General features: G+C 41.9%; 1 protein-coding gene across 2 annotated transcripts in view; it reads left to right on the top strand.

The window, feature by feature from the left end:
- The first annotated feature begins 1,030 nt into the window (after positions 1–1,030).
- Positions 1,031–26,303, top strand: part of LOC122572622 (multidrug resistance protein homolog 49) — a 71,661-nt gene continuing 46,388 nt past the window's right edge. Inside the window, exons 1-5 of one of the 2 annotated variants that reach the window (XM_043737803.1) lie at positions 1,031–1,251; positions 10,419–10,517; positions 11,579–12,015; positions 12,104–12,324; positions 13,187–13,466. The gene's annotated coding sequence lies outside the window, so the exon portion shown is untranslated. The remainder of the gene's footprint in view (positions 1,252–10,418; positions 10,518–11,578; positions 12,016–12,103; positions 12,325–13,186; positions 13,467–26,303) is intronic. The other variant, XM_043737844.1, reaches the window with a different exon arrangement.

The raw sequence follows: 26,303 nt of genomic DNA, 5'->3' as shown, positions 1-26,303 counted from the left end.
TCTGAATCATGAAGTTTTCAATGCAGCCCCGTGACGTCAATATTGTTATCTAATTGAACGTAAATGGAAATCGTAAACAACCAAATTCGATTCACCTTTTATCACGTTACACTGGATTTTCGACGAAATCTCTTTTTCCTGTAATAGGCAATCGTTGTAGCGGGGTTACCGTGTTAGTCGCTGGCCGAATTTATTTCGCGATAAACCACGTGGCGTTATTATTTTACTCTCTCATTCATTAGTTCGCCGTTTATGAAAATTGTTTAGTCAGCTGCGAACACGAGTAATCAGTGAATTATCGCGGTTACTTATTAGCGAATAATTGAAATCCGAATTACGTAATTAAACGCGTGGAAATTTTATTGTCAGTCGGAAGATACTACTCGACTCCCATCAATCTCCTTGATTTTACAACGCGGTCTGCGTTTTCCTCCTTCGCTGATTACTTCTTTTCTGCAAAGATTAGCTCGCTATTCTCCAGTCTCAACGACTGTTTCTTTGCTTACCGCAAACCGTCGACTTATCAGTTCCTTATGTAACGTGTCGAAAACATTTGTCATTTTTATATAGAAATCGTATCATGGTTTAAAATAGCACTCGTGTCGATTTGCATCGCGTCACAATCTCTCCTATCGATCTACATATTTTCAAACATTTTCCCATGAATCAGCGATTCTTTTCCAAGATTTTCCACTCGATTCATCGCGTGCACAGTTAAATCGCATGGATCTCGTTCGATCGTTCCGGATTCACGGCAATCGATCATTGTCTTCCACTTGTTCGCTCACGAAAATCCTCAACCGTATACGAAATCACGTTGAACGTACAAAGAGAAGAAAATGTAATGTTCTTTGTTGTGTTTCACGCGTTTCGGTGTGCACGGTTTCGTGGCAGAACCTGACACTTGCGATGGCATGCACACCGGCGGTGAGCAGACTATAGGCAACGCACACATAGGCAAGAACGCAACATGGCAACCGTGGCAGTGTGGCAGGACGTAGACGATGGTTATACGTAGAAGTTCCAGTGGCAGGGGGTCAGTGTAAAACGGCCTTCTGTCCGCAACGTGTCGAACGTCGTTTCTATAAGCGAGTCAGTTGCCGCAGTGTCACTCCAGTTCGTTTACAAACACGTCCCACAGCCAGAAACCGGAGTGGATCGTTTCGTCGTTCGGTAACACGACAGAAAGTGTCGAAACGTTGTGGCCATCGTCGATAAAATACGCTGACTCGTGGCGTACGAGGATTAAAGGTAAATCAATGGAGATATATAGGGGCTGGATCGCGATTTTCACGAACCGGAACACGCTCCACGCACAAAACTATTTCCGCGTATTTTTTGCACGTTGCTCCGTAGCAACTTCTACCGCTTTTCTTCTTTTCCAGTTGCCAAGCAACGCGTTTCTCCTGTTAAGGAATTCTCGGGATTCCCGTCTTTTAAATGCAACTGAGACTCCATTTCGTTAAACGTTGGCCTTATCGGTCTCTTCGAGACATCTCTTCCCTCTTAGAATTTTCGTTCGAAAACAGTGTACAACACGTGACTTGATTCAAATTTCATTGGAATATCAGCCTTATCTTATAGCGTTGTTTATTCAGACATAGCACATACACGACAGTTTGGTCGGTAAAGCGGTATTCAGCATTGGTGACAGAATTAGGCGTTCTCTCTAGTAGCTTCCAGAAACACGCTCCTCTCTTCGTTGAGAACACGAGCCTCTTATTTCTCCGCGATACTCGTTGTGTCAATTCACGATGCATGTGTGAAAGATCTATCAGATGTGGAAGATCGAAGTCTGCGTTGTCTAGATTCTGCTCAAAGGTCGTCTCTTTGTACAAGAAAGTGATCAGCCGTATCAATCTCGTAAAATTTCGTCCCCTTTTTATTTTCAAAAACAATGTATTCGAGCGTAGGGCCCACTGATTGTTACGTTCACCCTACGGTGTTACGAGAGCTAGTGTTTATGTTTTCGTTCGCGTGTTAGGTGTTTCGTGGAATTTAAATTTTGGCGAAACCTCGAAACCAGTTACTCCAGCCATCGGAGAACACGACCAGGTAAAACTGCTCTGTGTTAGGTTCGCGTATAATACTTTGGTACAGTTGTATGCGTGACTCGTCCCATTGGTCGTATTTGACCTGGTCGAGCCAGGTAGCACGGAGTGTTACCAGTTTTAGTCGTGGCTCCGCTTTAAGGATGCACGCAATGCCACCGGTTCTACGACGAGATATCGATTTTCCAGAATCCGCGTGGCTGTAACATGTGCGCTTCCGATTTGAATCTCGCGCGTTCCATTTCGCCGTTGTTCGTATACTTTTTGACTCGTATTTTTAAACGAGGTCGTTGTTATCACCGATCGTCGCATAATCCGATGACTGTTTCCAGAGGAATTTAAAAATGTGACAAAGGTCGCCTGGTTGGCCTCAAGGTGGGGAGAGCAGTCGTAACTACGTCGAGCGTATTGTCCACGAATAATTATTGATAAATTAGAAACACTTATACCTAAATTAGAAAGTTATCCATATGAAAATAAGTAATTACAATATCGTGATATTCTTGACGACATTGTACTGCGCAGTTTTGGACACGAAACGTAATCGGTGACACGCTATACCATTGGTATGTGGACTTTCGAAAGAAAAGTTTCGTCGATTCGTTTATGAACATGTATGGCCGTGATACAAAATACAATGGGCGTTTTTCGAATAGCGTTGGATGGAACGAAGCGTTCGGGATTGTAGAAAATCGCGCTGGAATCGCGTTTAGAGCAGCGAACGTGTAAACATTCGTGATTCTTTATCTGGTTGGAATTCGTGTACGATGCATCGTCGCATAAAATGAAATTCGTATAGCGGAATTCGACTAGAGTAAAATGAACAGACATTGCGCGAGAGATTCCCGTTCCTACGTATTATATTATTTTGTTAAATGTATCGAGCACGGAGTATCGCGTTCGTCGAGCGCTCCAAAACGCGAATCGAGCGCGTGGATATGGCCTTCGTGCAGAAAATAGCCCGCCGATCGTGAATCACGCGAGATAGCAGGCTCGCGAGCAGCTTTTCGATCGTCGAAACAGAAGGAATCACCTTCAGAGTCGAACACGCTTTTATCTAAAGGTCTACAAACAAATCTTACGTCAGTTTGATAGCGGGGTACAAAGGTAGCTGCACGCCAGCTTTGAAATTCACCAGTTTAAGCGACCGTGTTATTATCTTAAACCCAGCACATTTTATAACAACGTAGTGTTCGCGACATTCAAACGTAGCTTATACGTCGACTTGCAGTTTCAAAGAGCATACCGCGTGGTGTACAATGTCAAAATGGTTCTTCTGCATGGACGAATGATATCTACGTATCTGCTGTTTACAGAGTAGAAGATTCTTCGGAATATATAATACAAGTTTCTAAAGAATCTATTCTTGACCGAGGTTTCAGGCCAAGTGTCGCGTTGTTGCGATGCTTCGGCTTACCAGAAAGCATTATCGCTTTCCCCACTCCGAGCAATACCCTTACACAGCATTCGTTTCAAGTTTCAAGGCCTAGGCAGTATGACATCAGGTCATTTGCCATCACCCATTTGCACGTTCTTGAGTTTCGTTTTCCGCGTCTCGAGTTTGACGCCAGTCTGCTTGATCGATTCAAGTTGGTTTTCCACTTTACACGATGCTTGAGTAATGTTCCGTGGGCGAGAAAAACGTCGTACGAACGCGCTCCAAAATCTTACGTAAGCGGCAAGATACGCGAAAGGCGGTGCACATTATCTCGACGGTGCAAGAGATTTTTCTGCCAGCGTAATGGAGCAAGGTAAACGAAGTCGATTAGTTGGCTGGAAACGCGTGGACGCGATTCTATCCGTTCATTGTCATTCCCGGCAGATGAATGGCCGCATATTTTCCTCGCGGAACCCTATATCCCGTGGAACGTTGCTCTGCTGGCGAACGTGTACCGCATGGGAACACCCGTTCTATGTACTCTCGCCGTCATCATGAACGGCAGCTATTCCCTGCGACGTTTGAGTTACTTCGCGCGTGTACGCGTCCGCTCCTCTTTGATCGGCCAAAAATAAAAACGCCCGAGGTGAGTCGAGAGAGACATGGGTGAAAAGAGAGCGTCTCTTGGGTGTTGCGAGGCCGCGCGTACCCGTCACGGTCGATCGGAAAGTTCCGTGGTGTCTCGTTTAAAACGCGCCGTTTCATTTAAATACGAGTCGTGTGTGCGTAGCTCTGCTTATGACACACTATAGTCACCGGAGATGATTAACGTTTCTAAGACGCTTGGATAACGAGAATTCTAAAGTCAAGTACGTTTATCGCGAACGACGAGCGCGATGAATAAAAAAGCACGACAGGAACGAGCTAGGTTGGAACGATCCGATCGGCCAGGGACGTAGTATGCAAATCAAATTACGCTCGTAGCGATTTTCCATCGAAGGCTACCAACGTCCAGGCCGCATTAGCGGGATCGAAATTATTTAGAGGATCGAATCGGGCCACGGGGCAATATTTTCCGTGATAATGAAATTTGTTGCCGGGCCAAGCCTGGCGATCCGTTCACCACGAAATTTATGTATATCCCGTGTTTCGCCCGCGATGCATCATTTTACCCCTTGACAAGTAATTAAACGGCCTTTCTATGGCTATCGTGCGCGACTCCCTTTGAAAATGTAGGTTCGCGTGTTTAATTTAATTTTTGAAACGCGCGTCGCGTACCGCCTCTACGAAAGGAATAAATTAACGTAAGCAAGCGCTCGATGATTAGTTGTTTTTTTTTTTTTGCTTAAAAGCCATCGATATATACGACGATTCTGCAGATCTTTCATTTTTTCATCGTTTTTTAAACGCGTCAGATTATACACGACATTCAATTCGTACGTGTCTTTGTTTTATGTATTGGACGCGCTACTGTTGCATTCTATGAAACACTGGTTGATGAATATGCGACCGTTTCTTGGACGTTTCAAGACCAAACGAGGCTCTCACCTTTGCAACGTTTTGTAAGCATTTGCTTATAATAAGAATGACATCAGCGATCTGAAATAAGCCGCTGCGTTACCCAAATCGACGTGCATCCTGTCGTTTACTTTAAATGGAAATATTCGTTATCTGTTTAAAGCTGAATTATTCAAGCGAATGGTGTTCAATTTTTCAGGAGAATTTTCAGTATCGGCGCTAGATGACACTTTGTAAAAGTCGCCTTCGTCGATCGTCTACCAGATTGTCAGACGTTCTGTTCGAAAGATCGATGCTTCCTGTTGCTGTGTCTGGCTCGTATAGATTGAACGCGGGGCCTGCAGGGATAAACGTACTGCGCAACGTTTCATCGTCTATCTTTTTTCACCCTGTTTTTTGTACCTCGATTCTGCATCCTGCAGAAGTGCAGCCTTGAAAGCTAGCTCGCTCGCATCGCTCGTGCAGACAGTTTCTTGGTTGTCTTATTACAGATAACGATAACGCATACCGAGTCACGGAGGTAGATAAAAATACGAACTGTATCCTCCCCTTTGACGTTAATGGGCAACGGTTTTATTGCTTGTGAAAATGACCAGCCACCCGGTTCTTTGTCTTGCTTTCGAGCTTTTTCATTTACGCTGACGCATCGCATGTTTCAATTAATAAATAAAACATTAATTCCGCCGCGCTATTGTACGAAACCTGAATAATACATTTTATCTTCTAAAATTCCTGAAAAGAAAAACGTAGCACAACCGGTGCCCGGAATAAAATAATCGCGATAAGCGTCACGTAAAGAAAAAAAAAAAAAAAAGGAAAGAGAAAAACAAAAAAGTCAATGAAAAATAGGGAATATCGAGGAAAGTTTATCAAACAGGTAACAACTCGAACGATTTTGTATCGATGTAGAGTCGCGATGCTTTTTTCCCTCGCCCATCTAAAGTTGCGATACTTTCTCTCTTTTTTCCGACTTTAAAACGGCGCGTTATCCCTCGAAGGGCAATAACGAGTCTCTTGAACATGATCGTATGATGAAACTCGCTTCAATCGGAAGATTTCGTTCCAAGGTGCCGGGTGAAAAATGCAAACGCCAGTTAACGTGAACTGTGCACATGCATACGTATCTGCATACAACTCGGCAAACTTATTGCACGAATGCGTTTAACAACTGTGATTTCTGACTCCAGGAATCGCGTATCGATATCACTGACGCATCCATGGCGTTCCGTGAAGCAACTGTTGATATTGATTTTCTGAGTTACTTGTTATTCGATGTCCTGGATATTTCGATAAGCTTCTCTTCCCCGAACGTTGCAACAGTTACTGGAAATTAAACATCTGCAGTTTCCCGTGTAATCCCATAAGTTGCTCGATCCCTTGATTGGTTGTAATTTTGAGCCGGGTACGAATCACATAAGAGAATTGATAGCTAAATCGAGAGATATTTGTACAAACTCGTTTGCTACATAGTTAACAATTAAGATCGCGATTCCTGTAAATACGTAGAGCCACTGTTAAAAATATCTGAATTATTATCGTAGCAAATTTTTATAAATACGTTACGTGTATTACGTAAATCTTTCTCGAAATTTTATTAGCATCCAAATGGCACACGATTATCGCGATTATAGTGGTAGAATTTAGAACCAACGTGTAGATCTGTATATGAAAGTTACAATACGTTTATCACAATGATACATCTAATAAAACCGTATCGTATATTTCGTGTGAACAGTTGCCTTAAGTATATAATTGCTAAATGTGCTAAAAGTGACTGAATGTGTTAAAATATTTTGTACCTTCTATGTACATTTTCGAATTTGTTTTAAACCTTACCGATGTGATCGTCACAGTTGTATTTCAATGTTGTAATCATTTCTCTAACGCACTTAGTATATTGAGAAAAAGTTTCCGTAAGTGTTTAAATACTTTAATGACCTATTGTATATATGGAACATTAATGGAGTAGCCTTTTCCAAGGTAATTTGATAGTTTGATCGTTGGTGACTCGTAATCGCATAGCCGGAGTTCTAATATCTCGCGTGGTTTCCGTTCGTCGGTCACTCGAGGCTCTCACTAACATAAATACCTCTTCAGTTTCACTCCATTGATATTATAATATCCATTTACAAAAAATTATACGCCACTGATTTTCACTGTCGATGGATTACTTCTCAGAAGTCGAATATTATTCCTATTACGAATTTAGTCGGCAGGAAACGTCGATACGGCGCCCAATCGATTGAGTTTACGACCACGCATCGCAGAATTATCCAGCATACGCAATTACGACTTCCCATTTAGCCACGTTCCCCCCCTGGCTTTCCTTTCTTGCCGATGTTCTCGCGCAATTTTAGGTGGATCGATCGAGAAGTTCCGACCGCGTCCTAATGGTTGCCGCGTTAATACACGTGGAAGGGTAGCCTGTATAATTTGCGCGGCGTGCATGTATGCACGGAACAGGCGACCAGAAAACAAGCAGAGAAAATGATCGTCGGCATAGTCGAGTCGGTGCTTTCGAGCGATTCGTTTCTTGCCTGAAAATTTGCACAGCTTATCGATCCTCCGCGGTTCAACGCTTTTGTACCAGATTCTTCCACTTCCGATTCGAACGTTCTTACGGTGTAGGTGAAACTTCTTATTTTAATTTCCTTGCGAAAACGCCGGCATATTCGTTTGGAGCAAATTGTTTTCACATATTCGGAGTAATGCTCGTTTACGATAAATCTACATACATAGGACGTTCTCCACGTGTTCCGGCTCGAGTTTCGTTCGTTCGCCAGTTTCAACGCGTCAGTCCTCTTGAGCGTCGTGCCGCGGTGTTTACAGAACGTCAGCACACTGTGAGTCGATGCAATAGCTGGAATCCGCTGCGATCGCGAAAGCTTCCGATAAATCTACTAGGTCGAACGAGTGTGAGCAGCTTCCTGGTAAAAATCTACTTGGCATCCGTAGGCCTCTAGAAACATCGAGAACGTCTGAATAAAATTTCTTCCGAATAAACGTTTCTCCAAGTACTCCGATTAAATCGATAAATCTGAACCCAGGCGGTGTTTTGAAAGATAGTGAAACAAGATCGGAGAAATGTTCCAGCAACTATCAAGCGGTTTGGCAGTCTCACAACGGGTCGAGAGATTCGCCGGAGTCTACGAGGCGATCGATCGCGTTGTAGCGAAAGCAGCGATCGGTGTGCGTGCACCTTTAAGTACATAGCCTGGAGATACACCATCGATCGTTGCAGAGGTCGACGTACTCGCGTTAGCTCGAACTTTCGTGCAATTTATTGTCCTGTTCTTAGAGCGAACGATCCGTTGTGTCGGATCGGAGTCGAACCTGAACCATGCTCGCGGTTGCTCGACCGATTGAACGCCATCTGCGAAGGTCAATTAGCGGTAAAATTCATTATGAAACGAAGCAAAAAGAGACTGCTGGAAGGAGCTGGCCAGAGTAGTGCGGTTCGCTGGTCACGATAATCCTTCCTGTGAGCCGAAACTCCGAGCGCGAGAACTTTGCGAAATTTTCTGTTACGGAAATTAGCAAAGTCGCTAATCTAATTTTGTAATTTGTCTTTTTATCAAAGTTTAACGTATCTAAAAGCTTAGAACGTTCTATTCTTATCACGAGTATGACACGTTTCCATCGGTTGTTTTTTATCTTTTCGTCGATGGTCGTCAATTTCCTGATAACATCAAGGTTATCAGTCGATCTCGATGAATTCCTTTTTCAGTTAAGAGAAGCGAAAGCTCGCGGTGTGACGATTTCCCTCTGTTCTTCTGCGAAACCGGTCGCGCTCCACAGTATACAGTAGCTAAACAAACTGCACGGTAGTTTTCTAGTGTCTTCATTGTTCAATGTCAGCGTTTCTTGTTCGACTCGGTCTAAGCTAGATAATTGCTAGACGCCTAGTGTACAGAAAACTAGAGAGGCTTTCGGTAAAGAAAAATCGCGTAACAGCCGGTCTGCCGTTTTTCCTCGCGATCTCTATAGCTGCCAAGAATGCTACTTTCTTCGAGATATTTTCGTAAGTACGCCTGTTCTCGATAGGTACGAAAAAGTCGATCGAACTTCTTCCATTGTCTATGCATACGTAACCTCTGATACGAAAAGTCGAAAATATTTCATCAAATTCAAGATTCTCTTGCCCTCAAAGAGAAAATATTATCGTTTCACTGAAATAATCTTTCGATGGAGTCCAGTAAATATTCCCATGCAAATGCAAGTGGAGGCAATACGGGACCCTAAAAAGGGAAATATTCCATGGCAGACTCTTTCGAACGGTTCTTCGTGTCTAGACGTACCTTCGAGTTTCATCTGCCCAAGGCGTCGTCGGAATTCCTCGCTCGGAGGGAAAACTGAAATTTTCTCCGACTACGGTGCACCAAAACTCCATTCCCCTTTTTCCAGTGTCCGCGTCGCGTCACGGCGTCGTCGCCTAACGGGTGGGAGGAGGGAAACGTGGGGTGGGAGAAGGAAAGTTTCGAACACAGCCTCGAGGTGGCAAGCAACGGGATCCCGAATGATTGATAGGAACGGGCAACGTTGCACGCTCGTATCGTGATCCTAGGGTAGAAATATAAGCTGGTTGGAATAAAACTCGCGTTCACCTGTGCGATTCAGATGCAAATGCAGAGGGCACACTGGTTGTGCAACTAACTTTTAAAGACTTTCTCGTTCTGCCGCGTTCTTGGTGCGGTTAGTAACACGACGCGAAGGATACGGAAACAGTGGCTCTGCAGTCTTCGATGTACGCGCGCAGGCTCAAGAATATATCCGAACATTTGTAGATGCGCTTTATGAATACATTATGTGCGTTACGCGACACATTTTGAAATTTCATTAGCCCTTTTTATGAAATTCAACCATCACGAGTGTAAAGTCTGGAACCAATCTGAAGATATTTAACATCTCTCATACGCTTCAGATAGCTGTTCATGCTGTATACTAATTTTCTATTAGATATATGCGCAAGAGATATCCTTGCAGCAGATCGCAGTAGCTTTCGTATACGAGTACGTTTTCAGATTAGTTTCAAATTCGGCCGATATAATCACGATAGCGTGTCTGTTTATAGTGTTAATGAAATTTCAAAATGTTTTACATAACATATGCGATATGGATGTAACAGATCTGTCTATGATACGAGTTGTAAATAATTAAATACATTCGTGAGCCAGTGTAGGTTTATAGATCTATAGAGCTAATACGAAGGTCTTGCTAACTATAGAGCTTGTCTAATTGGTATATATTAGAAATTAGTCGTGTTTATGGAGTAGCACAGTTGGACACCGTTCACGAGAATTAAGATAGAAACATTTTTATTATCCCTATCGTGTACGGGCAAAACAATTCAATTGTCTTGAATTCTTCACTCTTGCTTTCCTTATTTTTTTCTATTAACCCGGGTGGAGTTGAGATCGAGCTCGTTCTCAGAAACTTGGATTATTGACATTGGCATTTTTCTGTTTATATAGACTATCACGCACGTTAATGGCTGCCAGGGTCGTCGGCTAGGAGCCGTTTAACGAAGTTTCGTGCTGCCAGTGCGATAATACAGCCCGTAACCGATGAGTGTAAGTATCAATCGATCGGGCTCATATTCATTCCCGATCCGTGGAATCTCGTTATTCGCGTAACGTTCCGGTTTTTATCCTCCGTGATCGTAGTTCGTCGACCTGTACGAGTTCATTGTTAGACGCCGCGTCGCATATTTCCGCGCGCGTAACGCGAAAACCACGGACAGCTCGTTTGTTCGACACGTTTTTACGTAGCTCGTTGCAACGTCGATTTTTCGATTGTTTCGCATATGTTTGCCAATTCTTTTTCCATATAACGAGAAAGACACGAGAGGGGCTTCGTAAATACGAGAGTCAGTCGTGTCATCTCTCTAGCCGAGTCGCCGTATCGAATTAAAACGACCCGGTCGAATTAAGTCTAATAAAACGCGGCCGGTTCTGCGTCCGAGGCGCGCTCATTTAGTTCGGTTAAATGATCGGATTGAGAGATGCCGCGTAGGCCGCATAAGCAGCACATAAATTAATTAGAACGATGTTGGAACGGTTACGTCACACGACAACGCGTAATCGTGCGATGCAAAGTAAGTATAATCGTGGAAATAAAAAGAATTTCCGGGGTAGAGCGTCGCATGATTCTTGACGCAGATATTGCGTTCATTCGCGAGAAACCTATTGATAATTACTAGCTACTCAATGTTTATGCAAATTTGAAGGTGCAAGAATAAACAGAACGCATCTAATATGCAAAAATATGGAAAATACTTAAAGTAAAGTATCTGTTACACAGTTTAATTGGTGAAACAGATCTTAGATTAGGTATATACATTTTTTTTAATTATTAGGTTGTTTGGGAAATTCATAGCGAAATTTATAAAGCAATTAAGACAATTTAGAAATATTTCTATGGAGTTAAGATCTTATCGAATCATACGCTTGTCGTTTAATAATCCTTCCATTTCTCTATAATTTTCTTAAATACAGAGCAGAATTTTATATCGATTTTCCAATACGATATAATATTTCCGAACAACTCGATACATTCATATAGATATGAAATTATATAATTTGATAATCGTATTTAGAATACTATTCTTGATATAAATGTTATTTTTGTACAGGTTAGGTTGGCAGGAGGACATATGGTGAAGCAGAGGAGGTTTATCGGAAATACGAATAACAAGATGATCAACATACGAGAATATTTATAGGCTTTTTAGGTGAAATCGTGGAATATATACGTGTCCATATACACCGTGTATAGGATCAGTGAACGACGAGTGAACACGCGGATCGATTTGCATGCCGCTGAAGGAGAGTACACGGCCTCGTAGCCACGACGCAACCGGTCACGTTCCGATAGGCGACAAATTGTAAAACGTGTGCGCTGCCCAGGTATCCAGAGTGAATGTAAAATAAACGATCTTCGATAGATTTCAGAGGACGACAGCAGCGGCGCGTACATACGCGTCCGTCTAGTTATGATTAGCCTCTGCGATAACAGCCTGATTTCTTATTTTTACATAATCCTCGCGAGATGTTTGTTTTCCACGCGCAGGTAAGTGGAACGTTTCGTGTAACTGCTCATATTCTGAACTCGCCTCCACGGCACAAGTATGGAATAATTCATGTCTCTGTCGTTTCAGATCCGATTTATCGAGCGTTCGTACGAGAAACGAATTTGAAGAGGTTTTCGTGGAAGCGTGTTAAAGATAAAATACAGCGAAGAAAAATTGAGATAAAGAACGAGGAAAACATGAGTCCTTCGTAACAGGCGCTGCAAAGAAAGATCAACTATTGATACAGCTGCCGTGTGTGCTCGTTCACGCAATTGTTGCCCAGCGAGTTCGTGCTTTGTGTTAGACAGGTACATATACGTCGATCGACGTACTTTCTAATACGCCTCTGATCGCTACAAAGAAAAGGGATAGATCTTTCGCCAGGTTTCTCGCCTCCTCTCTCGTCTGTGCCTGGTCAATCGCGAATCGCCTGGTGAAAGTCGCCTCTCTCAACGAGGCGATTACGTACCGCTAACATTCGTCCTCGTGCGATCGACCAGGCACAGTGGAAAATTTATGGCCGGACGAGAGAATGGCGTGAAGTTTGTCGTGATTTTCGCGTGTTGGCGATTCTATCACGAGGTGTAATTCTTTTCGCGAGAAAGCGACAGTAAGAGAATCTAGAAATCGATGTAACTATATAAAGGTCAGAATAGAATGAATCGCTGAAACGGTCGTTATTTCCTCGATAAGCATCCAAGCGGCAAGGTTTGCGCCTTTTGCTTCGAATTGGAATTTCAACGATGCGAAACTCGCGGAATTTCCGATCGATTGAGAATCCGACTGGGGAATGGATATTTGAAATAGCGAAGGGTAAAAGACGCGAAGAAATCTACGCGGCGAATATACCCGTTCACATTTCATGCGCGTGGTACCATCTCAATGGTGTTCTATCGCAATATGCTTTCGAAGCAAATGGTAAGAGACCTTCCGCTAAATATTGGTTAACGTCAAGCTTATTCAACGGCACTTTATCATCATTTAACGGCAACTCCACTCGAACGTCATTCCGAGTTCTCGTTATTAAATTGTCGTCTTCCGAGTAGCGTTATTCAAGTATTCGAGGATCTCGCGACAATGGAATCGTTATTTGTACTACCTACCTACGACCTACCTACTAACTACCTTGTTTCAATTGCGTCTTACTAACGTATCAAATCCTTTTTGCAGGTTTTTCTTAGGTTTCCAGCGATTCTAGTATTTCTAAAGAGATAGAGGACAAGCCAAAGTAAACCAGTGATATTTTTTATGCAGTATTTTTCTTCCATTATTGCGAACGAAATAAAACGAGCGAGAAAGGGAGCAGAAGTGACTAACGAGTCGTATTTGTTGAAAAATTTAAGAGGATTAAGAATATTAATATACTGGATGAGTTTTTAAACACCAGAGAGATTTTTTCATTTTTTTTCTACGACTCGAGCGCCGACATCGGCAGGTTTCCTTCAAAATGGTGAGTACCACGAAGTCGCTTAAAAGCGCGACGTTTGTCGTATTATTTTTAGAAATATTGTATCTTATTGCTATTGAAATTGACTTCGTTTTGGAAATAAGTGTTAACGCTGACTGTCTCGAAAGAATCGCGAAGCGTTCTCCAGTGTTTTCAGGACACGATGCGTGAAATCGTGGCGAGCCACAAATGAACAGCAAATAAAAAAAAAAAAAAAAAGGAAGGAAAAGAGATAATAATCGTGGCGAAGAGTCACGAGGCTTTCATCGAAGCGCTCAATTTATATCAGCATGGTAGGCGATGTGTTGGCAGCTACACAATTGTTTTACTGCATCGATGCCGGCGCATCTCGACTCGGTCCATCGCGCTTAATTATAATTAATGAATCGACCTGTGCGTTGGCTGGATTTATTTTCGCGGCACGTTCGTCGCCTATAGTCGCATAAGCGTTTGAAAGTTTATAAAGTATGGAAGTTTATAACGAAGGGAATATTCGTTTCATAATATTTTCAACGACTTCTCAGAGAAACGAGCAATTTGCAACGCTTGATTCTACAGTCGGAACTTTAATTCACTCTCAGTACAAAAATAAAAGGAAAAGTGGAAGGTTGGTAATAATTTCCGAATGGTTCTGCCAAACTACACGAAGCGTACTTGTGAAACTTATGTACGCGTTTATATCCCGTTTACGATTCACCACCGCTTCCGGTTGATTCATTGTCTAATTCAAGCGATCGCAGGATTTCATCATGAGTCGATATTATGGAAACAAAACGTCTCATTTACCAAGTCGTACGCGTTACGACGTCCTATTTGAAAACATAGATAATTTAATGTATATAAATTGCTCTTAACCATTGGCAACAAAAAGCACATGGAAGAACGTGCGTCCACTTAGCAGCGAACGTTGTTTACAATCATACTTGTTATGTATCAAGGATAAAGCTTTAATTCGTCACAATTCTTCTTTTAAACTCGAACGATTTATAGGAACGAGTAAAGAGGCGCTCGATCAATTTGATACATTGTGAGACGAACCACGTAACGCGTTTATTACCAGCAAGTTCCTACTGCGAACGAGAATAACGTTCAATGCTAAACTAGGTTAACATCCTGCTGCCTCCAGCAAATGTGTACTTTCCCTGGAATAAAATATCCAGTTAACGCAACGACTAGCGGGCACGTTTAAAAAGCAACATCCTCGTCGCCATCGTAGTTTTCTAAGTTTCGCTTCGAAATGAGCGCGAAAATATGGCGCGAGAAAGACGCGTCTCACCGACACCACGTCGAGCGAACCGTGCTTATTCCTTTATTCCTGTCAGACCAATGGGGCGTCTGTTTCGCGGGAGAAAAGAAGAAAACGCGCGACAATAATACGGAGGAAACGAGGGTGACCCGAATCCGAAAGGCAAATGAAGCCGCAGCCGAGCGGACGTTCAACGCTCGACCACATGGAAAACTCGCGTGTATCAGCGGTTTTCCATATCTCTAGCCGCTGTAGTTCGCATTTTCCGGCGGTGTTGCGCGAGAGCGCGATTAACCCGGGTCTCCAAACTCTGCACCGGTGAAGAATAATTAGCGGTGATACGGTTCACGAAACCAGTATTAATCGGTTTGGAAATAATAGATGCCGCTGCGGCGATTAAGCACGGGGGAAAAAGATACGCGTACGCGGCGAGTACCACGATAATGTCGTTTAATTAGCCAGCACATGCTTGTCGCATGACGTTATACGAGGTTGGAAACGCGACGTGGCTAGTTGAGTGAAAACCCTCCAATTTGTCCTGGAGTTTGTTTCGTTCTATATATATGTGTATACTTGTTTCAGTCGCCTGCATTCTGTTTCGTGTCAAACTCCGTGCTGGACTCTATATCCAGCTTGTATAGCGAGTGATTGAATTCGAAGTACGATCCATCGTTCGTTGCGAATCGCTTCACGTCCATAGATTCGCTTTTTTCTCCTCTGTATTTGCGATTTGAAAATAGTCCGGACGATTGTAAAAATCGTTCCCGAGCTTTAGCACGGCCGTCGTTTGGGCTTTCCTTTTTGTTGCGTGTATGGCTCGAACAGACCGTAACATGGATCATTAATTCGAATATATATGATAGAGTTTTTGATAATAACCAACGCTTTCTAATAGAAAGATAGATTATCCGATAGCGCATTGTTAGGAGAAAATCGATCGTTTCACGATCCTGTATGTTGCGCGCGAGCCTTTATCAATGATCTATTGTGTTGTTAGATATCACCGTGGCGCGAACATCGAATCAACGTTTGTAACGCAATGCTTCAAATATCGAAGGTAGCTAATCAATTTATAGAGTAATCTCGTTAAATTCAAATTTGTGTCTCGATTCAATTTCAAGTTTCCCGATAGCTGTTGCCATTACATCAACCCGAAAAATATCAGCGAGTAGTGTCCGACTCGAGGTGAACTCGTGAATCGTGCTGAAGCGGATGAGAAACGAACGTTGGTACGTTCGAACCGGAAGTTTTTGTTTCGGTTACAGAGTTATGATTACACGGTTGGGCACTTCTATAGAAGAGATGAAATAATGAGTGGATGCGCGGTTCAGAAACGTCCCAGTGAACTGGAGATGGAGCGTTCGTTTCGCGATAACGGCTATGATTTTCGTCGGGCGCGGGTTAAGCAAGCGATAAAATATCGTTGGCCATCAATTCGTTCGTTTTCATTGCCTCTATTTTTCACCGTTGTAATCCGTCAATAAATTCTGGAAGAAGATAAACTGCCACCACGGTCCGTTGCAAAAATAGGAGCATCGTTACAGAGTATCGACGTTAAAAACGGCAATAAAGCAATAAAAAAAGAGAAAAGAAATTGTTAAATTATTCGTCAGCAATTTGCAAGTTGCGTCTATCGATTCATTTTATAAACAAAGTTTTTCAACTCGTCTTCGTACCGTGTTACGCTAACAAGCGTTTACATATTGTCACATATATGTTATTTAACACCGTGTTTTCTTATTTGAATTTCCATGAGTCATAAGCATACGTTGCTTTCCTTTATTTTTTACTTTATTCCATTATCATATCAGGTATTAATGGCTAACGTGGATAACGAGCGGGAAAATTACAGAAGTGTGATAATTCGCGCGATAAATATTTTTGAGCTCGACCACGCGAGTCTGTGGCACGGTGATACCGCTCGACGTATCTCGGTTCGGTCTATTTCTGATTTACTCGGCACGGTTTACGAAATCCTTCGTCGAAAACGCTACGCGGTTATATTTCGGGCGCACTCCGGTTTATTTAACGCAGGGAAAACACAAACATCGTGTTCGACTAATCAGTAAGAAAATCAGTAAAAATCAAGCATCGGATAGTTTTTTCGCGAATATCTTCTCCTTTAACGTTAACAAGCTCTGATTTCTTTATTAGCCGTATCATCCAACCATCGTACCAGTTAACAGTCTATTAAGAATCTATCCAACGATGGAGTTCACGAAGCTGAGGAAAATCGAACAATTTTATTCAATTACTCCTATTATCGTGGATTTTCCATCGTTCAGGCGATCATCTATCATCATCTATGCTACTAGTTGTATAACGTGCAATGTTGAAATTCTGATCTATCCCCTAGAACACACGCTATTACTTGCTTTTTAAACGATGTCAATAGAACTCGACCCGTGCGGATCGTTTACGATCGATCGATTCACGAGCGGCCGTATCCGAGTGTCATGATTTCATTTGGTTGCGAAATACGCTCCGATCGGTTCATAGGGTTCGTGTCACGATCCGTGCGTGACTCGTGAATGCGTAGTTGCATGTCGCCGATCGAACGTCGCGTCGTCGTCGAGTTCGAGGTCCCGAGGTCGCGTTTCGTTGGTCGATCGTTCAAGAATGGCTTCGCGACGACGGTCTGCAGGGACTTCTATTTCTGTCGACCACAGCGACGCGACCTGTCGTGCGTTGACTTCGTTTCAATAATTCACGTTGATTACGCCCGGAACCAATTCGAACCGCTCTTATTCTATTAACCGCTCTTTCCACGCGATCGTTCCACTGCAGCGTGGGCTCCGTTGCAAAAGTGGACGCCGAGATTTCGCGAACGATCATGACTGGCGTATTTTTGGAACAGGCTGACCTGACAGAGACGGATACCGAAGTTTCGTGAACAATTTAAACGTACCGTATATGCAAGGTTTCGCAGAGCGAAGGATGATAGATGAGAAGCGATATACAGGTGTTGGCTAGTCGTACGAATTTTTCATAACTTTCGCAACTTTTCAGAAATCTTAATCCTAATAACAAGAGTATAGACGCTTTCATTTTCCTACTTTAACCTCAGTCTCGCGCTATTTCACTATAAACGAGTGGATATTTTATGCATTTCAAAGTTCTACTACGTCTTAATGGAACCATCGAAAACAATCGCGATACTCGACTGCAGAATCGTTTTTCAACCGTACGTTACTCGAGGCTGAAAAGATCTCAGAAACAGCACGATCATCGTCGTTGATAATTCAAAGAACTTTCATTATTTCTGCTCCTTCTGTTCTCCATCTCGTGTTCTTCGGCTAGAATTAAACGAGCGTGTGCAACGAGAGAGTGCACCCCTCGAAAGGGTGTATAAAAAATCGTCTCAACCCCTTTTCAGCAACGTTTCCAGTGTCGCACCTTTTCTCCACTAGTTCCCGAGGGGTTGTTCTCCCTGTTTTGTTCCTGGTTGCGGGCTGTTCGCGGACCCGCAACCGTGAATCGCGTTAATGCTCGTGCTGCGATTTATGGATGTTGCCTGTGCATCCCTCGGGCAGAAAGAGAAACACAAAGCAACAGAGAAAAATGGAAACAAAGAAAGGAGCACTCGTGAGAAGTGAAATAGTGAGAAGGGTTAGCGTTCTAGCGAAAATAAAATCGAATGTGAAACTGCGGCCGAGGGGAATCTTTCTTTGAGAGCTGCTCGTTTCGCTCGCCAGAGTCGCTGATTGTTATTTCAGAGTCAGCTTTGCAATTTCAACGCTCTCGCAACACGACGATCATTTTTACGCGACCATATCGATAACAAATGTTGTACCGTCGTTAGCTGTTGATGTAGTTATGACAATACGTTTCGTATTATCCCCACGATATCGCTTAAAATTAATTATCGTCATACTTCGTGAGGTATATTTCGCGAATTTGTAATTTGTTCAACTTCTATGTTGCCAACCACAATCTCCATACTCGTTTGGTAATTACAATTGGGGTAGCTAGGAGCTCTGAGTTTATTCTTTCCACACATCAAATATAGAATGATATTTTTCATCTCAATTCTATATTTTTCCTGGAACATTAGTCTTTCGTTTCTGTAGTTCATCAAGTACAGTTGTAAACAGGCAATTCATGTCAAAAAATTATATATGAAGGTACAATATAGTTTGATACTAAAGTTATTTATCGCTCTTTCGCACATACGAAAATTTTCAGCTTTGCCGCTCTGTATATTTCGATTCATTAATGAAGGGAATGATTATTTTCATTACGAACTTGCCTACTTTTCACGGTATATATTCTCATCGTCAGATAAGTTTATAAATATATCTAAAATTTTTATACTTATAATTTCCTCGCAGAATCTTGTTTTAGAAATGTAAATGGCAAAAATATCCAATAAATGGAAATTTAGTGTGGCTTTGTGTCAAAAAGAACGTAGCAAATTGCCAACATAAGGATTAAGTCTTCGCGATGGAATGCAAACGCGCGCGATTGCGTGACGCTCATAATTGGAAAAAATAGTACGAACGTTGAACGTTACGCGGATTGGATTACGTGTCAGGTAAAATTTGCGGATGAGGATGGGAAGAGGAAAGAGCGCAAGGGAGTGACGCGATGCGAGATGAACATTTCTGGTTCAGGTTTCGATTCCGCCTGTCGCCGCACGACTACCGCGCGTAATCCGCTTTGCGGACGCGTGCGAACTTTTAATACCTCGGCCCGTGTTCACCATCAGGCCGCGTAAGTAGAAAGTCTGACCCGGAGATTCAAATCCTGAAACATCGAAACGAGCGCAACGAGTTTTCTCTGAAAAAAAGAGAGGTGCAATAAACTGTGGAAGTTTAACTTTAACGTGTTTTGCATTTCTGCTAGCAAGAACACGCGAAAGCTGCAGATTTTTCTTCCACCCCGTTTTTTTTTAATAGTCGTTTAAAGGGAATTACGTTTAAACGTACTATAAAACGGGTCGTGATATCGCGAGTTTAAAACAGCTTTTAAATATTAATGGATAACTGTATTTTTCATCTTTGATCAAAATCATTTGAATTAGTCACTGGAATTTCCGTTTTTGCTTCTGTGGTCGCATTATAGAGCAATTTTTGAAGTTTTCTTTCCTTATCCCTTTATATCGCGAAGAAAATCCTTTGGAAAGAACGCCAACCTGATTGATTTTTCACAGATTCAACGCAATCGTAAAGTTAACCACGCGTTTTGGTCGAAAGTGTCACACAAACAAACAAAACAATGTAGTATTTCCTTTGCTTCCAGCCAGATTTCCTTCCAACTTTGCACAGTACGTATACGGTAACAGTCGCTCGTCTTAAGGAGAACTATGTTTCGGAACTGTGCAGTTAACGATAAACACTAAATAGCGTAGCTACGTCAAGCGTCTTTCGTCCGCTTCAATATATGTGACATTACTAACCGGCGATTTTTCCCTCAGGAGGGTCGGCGAACGGCTCTCTTGGTCGCTTGAAGACTCGCTGAGTTGCATTGTATTAGAGAAAAAACATTGTATAAAGATAAACGAGTTGTCAGGTGTAACAAGTTTGTTTATCTTGACGTTTCTTAAGTTTATGGCATAAAGGCATTGTGTTGTAGCTAATTTCGTTTCTATCTGAAAAATGAACTAGTATCGTTTATCTAATGATGATTGAGCTATTATTCCAAAGGCTAAGGTAATTAACGTCTCTTTTTACTTTTCCTTTTGCTTTCAGTAAATTTCATAATACCATCAGCCAGGTGCGTAATTGTCACTTTACTTGTAAAAAGAAAACTATATATTCACTTAGTTGCCACGTAACGTAGTCACGTAATCATTTAGTTGCCAACCCAATATATACTTTAGAAATATTTTTTATCGTAAAACGGTAACATAATTGACCGTAAATTCCAAGGTTTTTGAACACCGCACTGTTATCGTATTTCTCATTCTTTTTCAAAATTTGTCAATTTCAAAACTTGATCAGCACGATTTTTAAATGGTTCAAATATGAGTTCGTAGATGATGGCGGGTCATTTCTCAAAATTCATATATCGTTTCACAGCGTAGAAATTGTTAATCACGTGTACGAAAGATACAATTTTCACTAATGAAATAAAGACAGATATTCGTCGATGTAAACGGTGTAAACCGTGGGTGATAGCAAAGGCTGTCTACGCGTGTATTGTAACCTTCGTTGGGTAGGCACCCGCTGTTTGATTCGTAGCGAGGAGAAGAGCCATTCTGTCCTTTCTCTGTCCTTCGTTAGTCGACTCTTTTCGTAATGTAAAACTCGCGTTTCCATAAAACGCGAGATACGAGGTATTAATGATATTGATTATTCCCTTTAATTTCGATCGTAATTTAAATTAAAGGACCGAGAGTATTCCTTTGTCACGTCCGAGTGAACGTCTCCTTTGTGACTTCCATGCAACGCATCGTCGATATTTCTTTTCGAACACGAACCGTTTGTCGAACTGGTCGAGGACGATAGCAAAAGAGGGTTGGAGAAACTGAAGGGAGAAAGCAAATAGACGATCTCGATTGCATCTAATTAACGTTGTTGTAAATATCCAGTGTCTCGCAACAAATCGATTCTGTTTACGGTTTGCTGACATCGAATAAATTACAAGCAATGTCGAGTGCCTGCATTAATTATGAATTATCTGTCGTGCGCGTGGCCGCGACGATATCAGCGCGCGTACAGGGGAGTTTCTATGGAAAAGCGATCGCTGCTAGTTGAGCGTGAAATAAGTTTTCCACGATCGAGAAAGAAAAAGGCACAAGAGTATCCGATGTTCTTTGAGAACGCTGCAATCTTATCCTCTGTTTTCCTTTTTAACGATCATAAACAGCGAGATATTAGAATCGTAATTTTCGCAAACTCCAGCGTGTTGACACAATATACCGATACTCGTACACTTCCCCCCCCCCCTTTTTTTTTCTTTTTTCCTCTGTTCTTTTATTTCCTTCTTACCTCGAGTCCGAGAACAGTTTATGGCTTATACGAAGCTTTTCGATTGATTCTCGTTAAACGAGCTGTTTGACACTGGCACGGAAAATATATACCGTCGAGTTATGAGAGCCGAAGAACGTCAAGGATGTGGTAGCCAAGGAGGTAAAACGTATATTAAAGGAGAGAAAAGAAGAAGGATCTGCTCCAGACGTTGCATCTTGATGTTATTAAATGGCTTTTTCTGCTTCACCCACACCTTCGTAATGTTTCTGAGCCTTCCGAAGGCTCTTTTTGCTCTCTACTGTCTGATCCCTCGGTTGTTCTTCATTCCATCTTTTTTTTATCTTTCATTTCCTCCTCTCCCATTTTTCCGCCGTGAAAACACTGTCCGCACTTTGCCTTCTCTTGCACGACGTACTTACTCCCTTTTTTTTTTCAAATCGTAAATTGCTCTCGGTTCTTTTTTACCTAGAACGTGCTCTTTCCGTGCTAGAACTCTTTAAAGATTTTCTTTCTCTCCTGTTCCTTCTCTTGTTCCACCGTGGAACGTACGTTATTAGGGTCCTTCGAGTTACGATATCTGCTACGAAAATTCTTCGCCGTTCTGGGAACTCGAAGCGTTTGACGACTTTGATAACGTGTTTCGTAATAAGAGTCTCGTCACAACGTATTTTTATTGTGCAATTGTACCTTTTTTTTTTCTCTTGAAATCGTGTTTATCTTTCTGATTCCTCTCTGTCGTAAAACAAATAGAACAAGAGACATCACGAATAATCTTTCAACAAACTTCCCTTGTTTGCTGACATTTCTTGCAAGTTTCGCTGCAATTTACAGCTGAAAAAGCACTTCGAACCACTTGAGAAGAATATTTATTCTCTTCCCGAAATCTTCCCGATTCGTAGGTATACCGTTTGTCGATTACGCTATCGAGAGCTATTCTCACTTTCAGTTTTCGTTATTTATCCCCAGGCAATCTACTTTCTCTAATCAAGTTAATCAACCACTAACACTTTCGATCTATTTTTCAACAATTATGCAGAGTTATATAAAACTCTCGGCTAGCATCTATTATTACACCATCTGCCCTATCTATCTCGTCGCTGTTATACTATTTATAACCATCCTGTCAATCGTATCAATTTCAATGAAATCTCGATGAAGATCAATCACTCATCGTTTACCAAGTCGTTGCCCTTAACCATGTATCTCGTATTTCTGTTCACTCCATCGTCCTATGCGACCTTAACTCAATCTACCGCAACCAAACATTTTTCCCTAAATTTAACGTAATTTCCTCACACACGGTATCGTTATCGCTTACGTATTTCGTACAGGCGGATTTGCCAGTAATTTTAGGGTCGATTCGAAGTCCAATGCTCGGCTACAATCTCCTCGAATGGATACCAATTAAAATAACTGGCCGGGGGTATGTACGGCTTCGGGGCCGGCGACGGTTCAAAGGGGGTTCAGAGGTCGTTGGAGTGCTTTCATAACTGTTAATAGGAAACAATTGCCGTCTCGATTAAATTCCACTGAACTATTACGGGCGTCGTCGACATCGTGCCGTAAGGAGGAAGCGGGGCTCCGGCTTTCGGTCTTGCAGTTTCGAGGTTACTGGCCTTTCTCGATTCTCCTACCTCCGCCAGGATTCCTCTTGCGTACCGCTTCCTAGTTTTCCGTGCTGTTGTTTGGCCGTGCACGGCTCTGTATTACTGTAATAGTCAAACTGGCCTTTCGAAGCGATTTCGTAGTCCAGGTCGTGATTTGTCGCGATACCAGCCAACGCCAGATTCCGTGATTTCCAAGTAATGCCGGCTCGAACGAGGTCACGGTTCTGAATGCCGTAGAATATCGAGCGACCTCGATGTGAATCGAAGAAGGTACTAGGGGATACAATGCGCCTGCAATTCGAGCATGGAACATGGATGCCGTTGAAAGGCCAACGAATTTATTGCGATAAATACGTCGACCTGCGATGCTTGACCGTGGATCGACGCTGGATTTTTAAACGATTCGCGAGTATCGATCTCGAACTTGTGTGTGCGCCCCGAAAGTTTCAATTATCACGATACTATAACAAAACATTCGAGTCTTATCGATCTTCCAGTTAATAGCGAAACGTTACAGCTTCGTTTCAAAAAACGAAAGTTCTTGGGAATCGTTGGAAAATTCAACGTTAAATCTATGGCTGAGCCTGGATCGTTGTCGCGTTGAAGGTTAATATTCAATTATGTGTAAAGGTATTATTTGATCGTGAATTACTGAGAAATATCATCGGAGCTATTAGGTCGGTATATGCGAAATGTCAGGATAATTTTTATATGAGTCAGTGTACTTTTCCAATGACTAACTTATTCTACTATTCTAGATTTATAAGAGTCATCGGTTCTATACTTATAAAATTCTTCGAATAGGGTTGTTACAGTTTCTTCTAAAATAATTTCTGCAATTCAAATATTGCGTAGGCGAAAGAGAAGATATCTTCAATCTTTCACAAATGCAAAATTTATGTTTCCAATAACTTTGCCTGACAGTGACGTTTCTTTCTCTTTCTCTCTCATATCTATTGTTATAATCCTTCCTTCATATAATCAATAGTTATCGATAGGACAAAATTGAATGGATGATCTGGTCTGCTAAAATTCATGTCGACACTAAGCCAACATATCGTATGCACTTAACATAATCTTCTAATATTAAACGGAAGATCTATAGTATCCCATATCTGTTACAGACGCTTCGGTCAATAACCAAATCGTAGGTTGCCGCGTTATCGATAGGAGTCGAATGTTTTCGTTTCTATTGTAATATCGCAACAATTTGAACTTCAAATCGGTGTGGATTTGGTAAGCGATAAAGGTCGCTATTATAGAAACGAAATCCCTGTGACGATTCGAATGGCACCATTTATCGTTGCCGTATCGTTATTTGCTCGTTAATTTAGCATTCGATCACCGAAGATAAAGAGGCTCGAGGCTCTGCCGAAGTCACTGATAGATAGTTTGATCTACTTTCACCGATGTTGTTTACTTGTCGATGGCTAATTGTTGGCGATCCGAGAACTCGCCGCCGAGTCGATTATTCTAGCTGGCTGGTTTACGCAGCTTTATTAGTCGATAGTTATCCACACCACCGGTCAGGTAATACTGCCGTTACTCTACTATTGTCGCTGTTCTCCAAGCTACCTGGGAACTGTATCGCCCTGTGGTGTACAATTAATCGTGCCTCCACAATAGCTCGTTACCGCCTAACCAGCCGTACTAACCGACTGATAAGAATTAAGCTCATTCAATGAGATGATATCGTAAAATACTGTGACTCGTTGTTATTGTTGGTTTAACACGGCGTCATTGTTCTCTGAAAAAATTACATACTATTCTACTTATCAATTAAGAGTTTAAGGATACTTTAACTAGAAGAAAACGTTTATCAAGAATTAATTGAAAGGCTTAAAAAAGAAAAAAGAAAATAACGAGCGATTGTCTTTGCCAATTACAAGTTTAAGAATGCTGTTATTTTTCCGGGATATTTATTAAGAATTATTAACGGAGGAGTTGATGGGAAAAGTAGTATTAGTGAGAAAACCTATAATTTGAGAAAATTGTGGACAAAAATAGGTTTTAATACAGAAATTTATATACCTATAACATAGCGAGTATAGAAAGTGAAATTTTGTGCTCTGCTTTTTGTATATTTCCCAATTTCATTGCACGGATACACGATAAATCTTCACTTTTTAAGAAACAAATCATTTCTTTTCGTAAGTTTATTTATAGCAAGCAGACGGTATAAATAAAGAAGGATGTTTGCGGCATCAGCTTTGTCTATTTTTGAATTTTTGGATTTTACCAATATGGGTTCTAAGGGCTCGTATAATGCTTCTGAAGATGAAAACACTTTACAGAATGTACTCGTAACAAAATCATAAATAAATATTACCTACTGTTTCAAAACACACTTGTGTCAATTTTTCATTTAGGTTTCTAATTGAGATCATCGAACGCGTTATAGAACTTCACTGGCAATTCAACAACTACGATCAACGTGTTCGAAAGTTTCATTACATAAATATTCTCGTGCCAGGAAATTTTCGAAAATGTCCAGAATGGAACGACGGCGGTATACACGTCGAATAGAGTTTTGTCGTTTATAGACTGAGCGCAACAACGTCTTGGGAACGTTCTTGGAAAATTTTCTGGCAGCGGAAATGGGTCACTGTGTCTACCGTGACGTCGAGGTCGATCCCGTTGCAGACGCTGCATCTGCATTTTGCAGTGGTTGAGACCACGCTGCGTATAGACGCTAGACGTCGAATAATCGATGTCTGAGTATATGTTTGCAAGCGGATCGTCGCATCACTTCCCTCAACAGAAACTCGGAACTGATACAGCGCGCTTTTATCACGAAGCGCGCTCCTCTAATCGGGCGTACGCCAGTTGAACTCGACTTGATTGCCAGTATCGTTAAACAGAGATTGTACCAATCAGAATCCAAAGGTCACGCGTAATATTGTACTTTTTTCGTATTTCATATTAAACAACAGCTAGGATTAGAGGAGACGAGTCAATCGATGATTGAAGGTAGATCAATCCAGCTTTCAGGAATTAATTTCAAGATACGATCGACTGTCCCTATCAATTTGGACGTATATTGCAGATAGACGAGTGTCGAAGTTGTTGACTC

This window comes from Bombus pyrosoma, linkage group LG2 (genome assembly GCF_014825855.1).
Source record: "Bombus pyrosoma isolate SC7728 linkage group LG2, ASM1482585v1, whole genome shotgun sequence".
Lineage (NCBI taxonomy): Eukaryota > Metazoa > Arthropoda > Insecta > Hymenoptera > Apidae > Bombus > Bombus pyrosoma.
The sequence above is the reverse complement of the archived record's forward strand: the minus strand, read 5'-3'. Positions and strand labels throughout refer to the sequence as shown.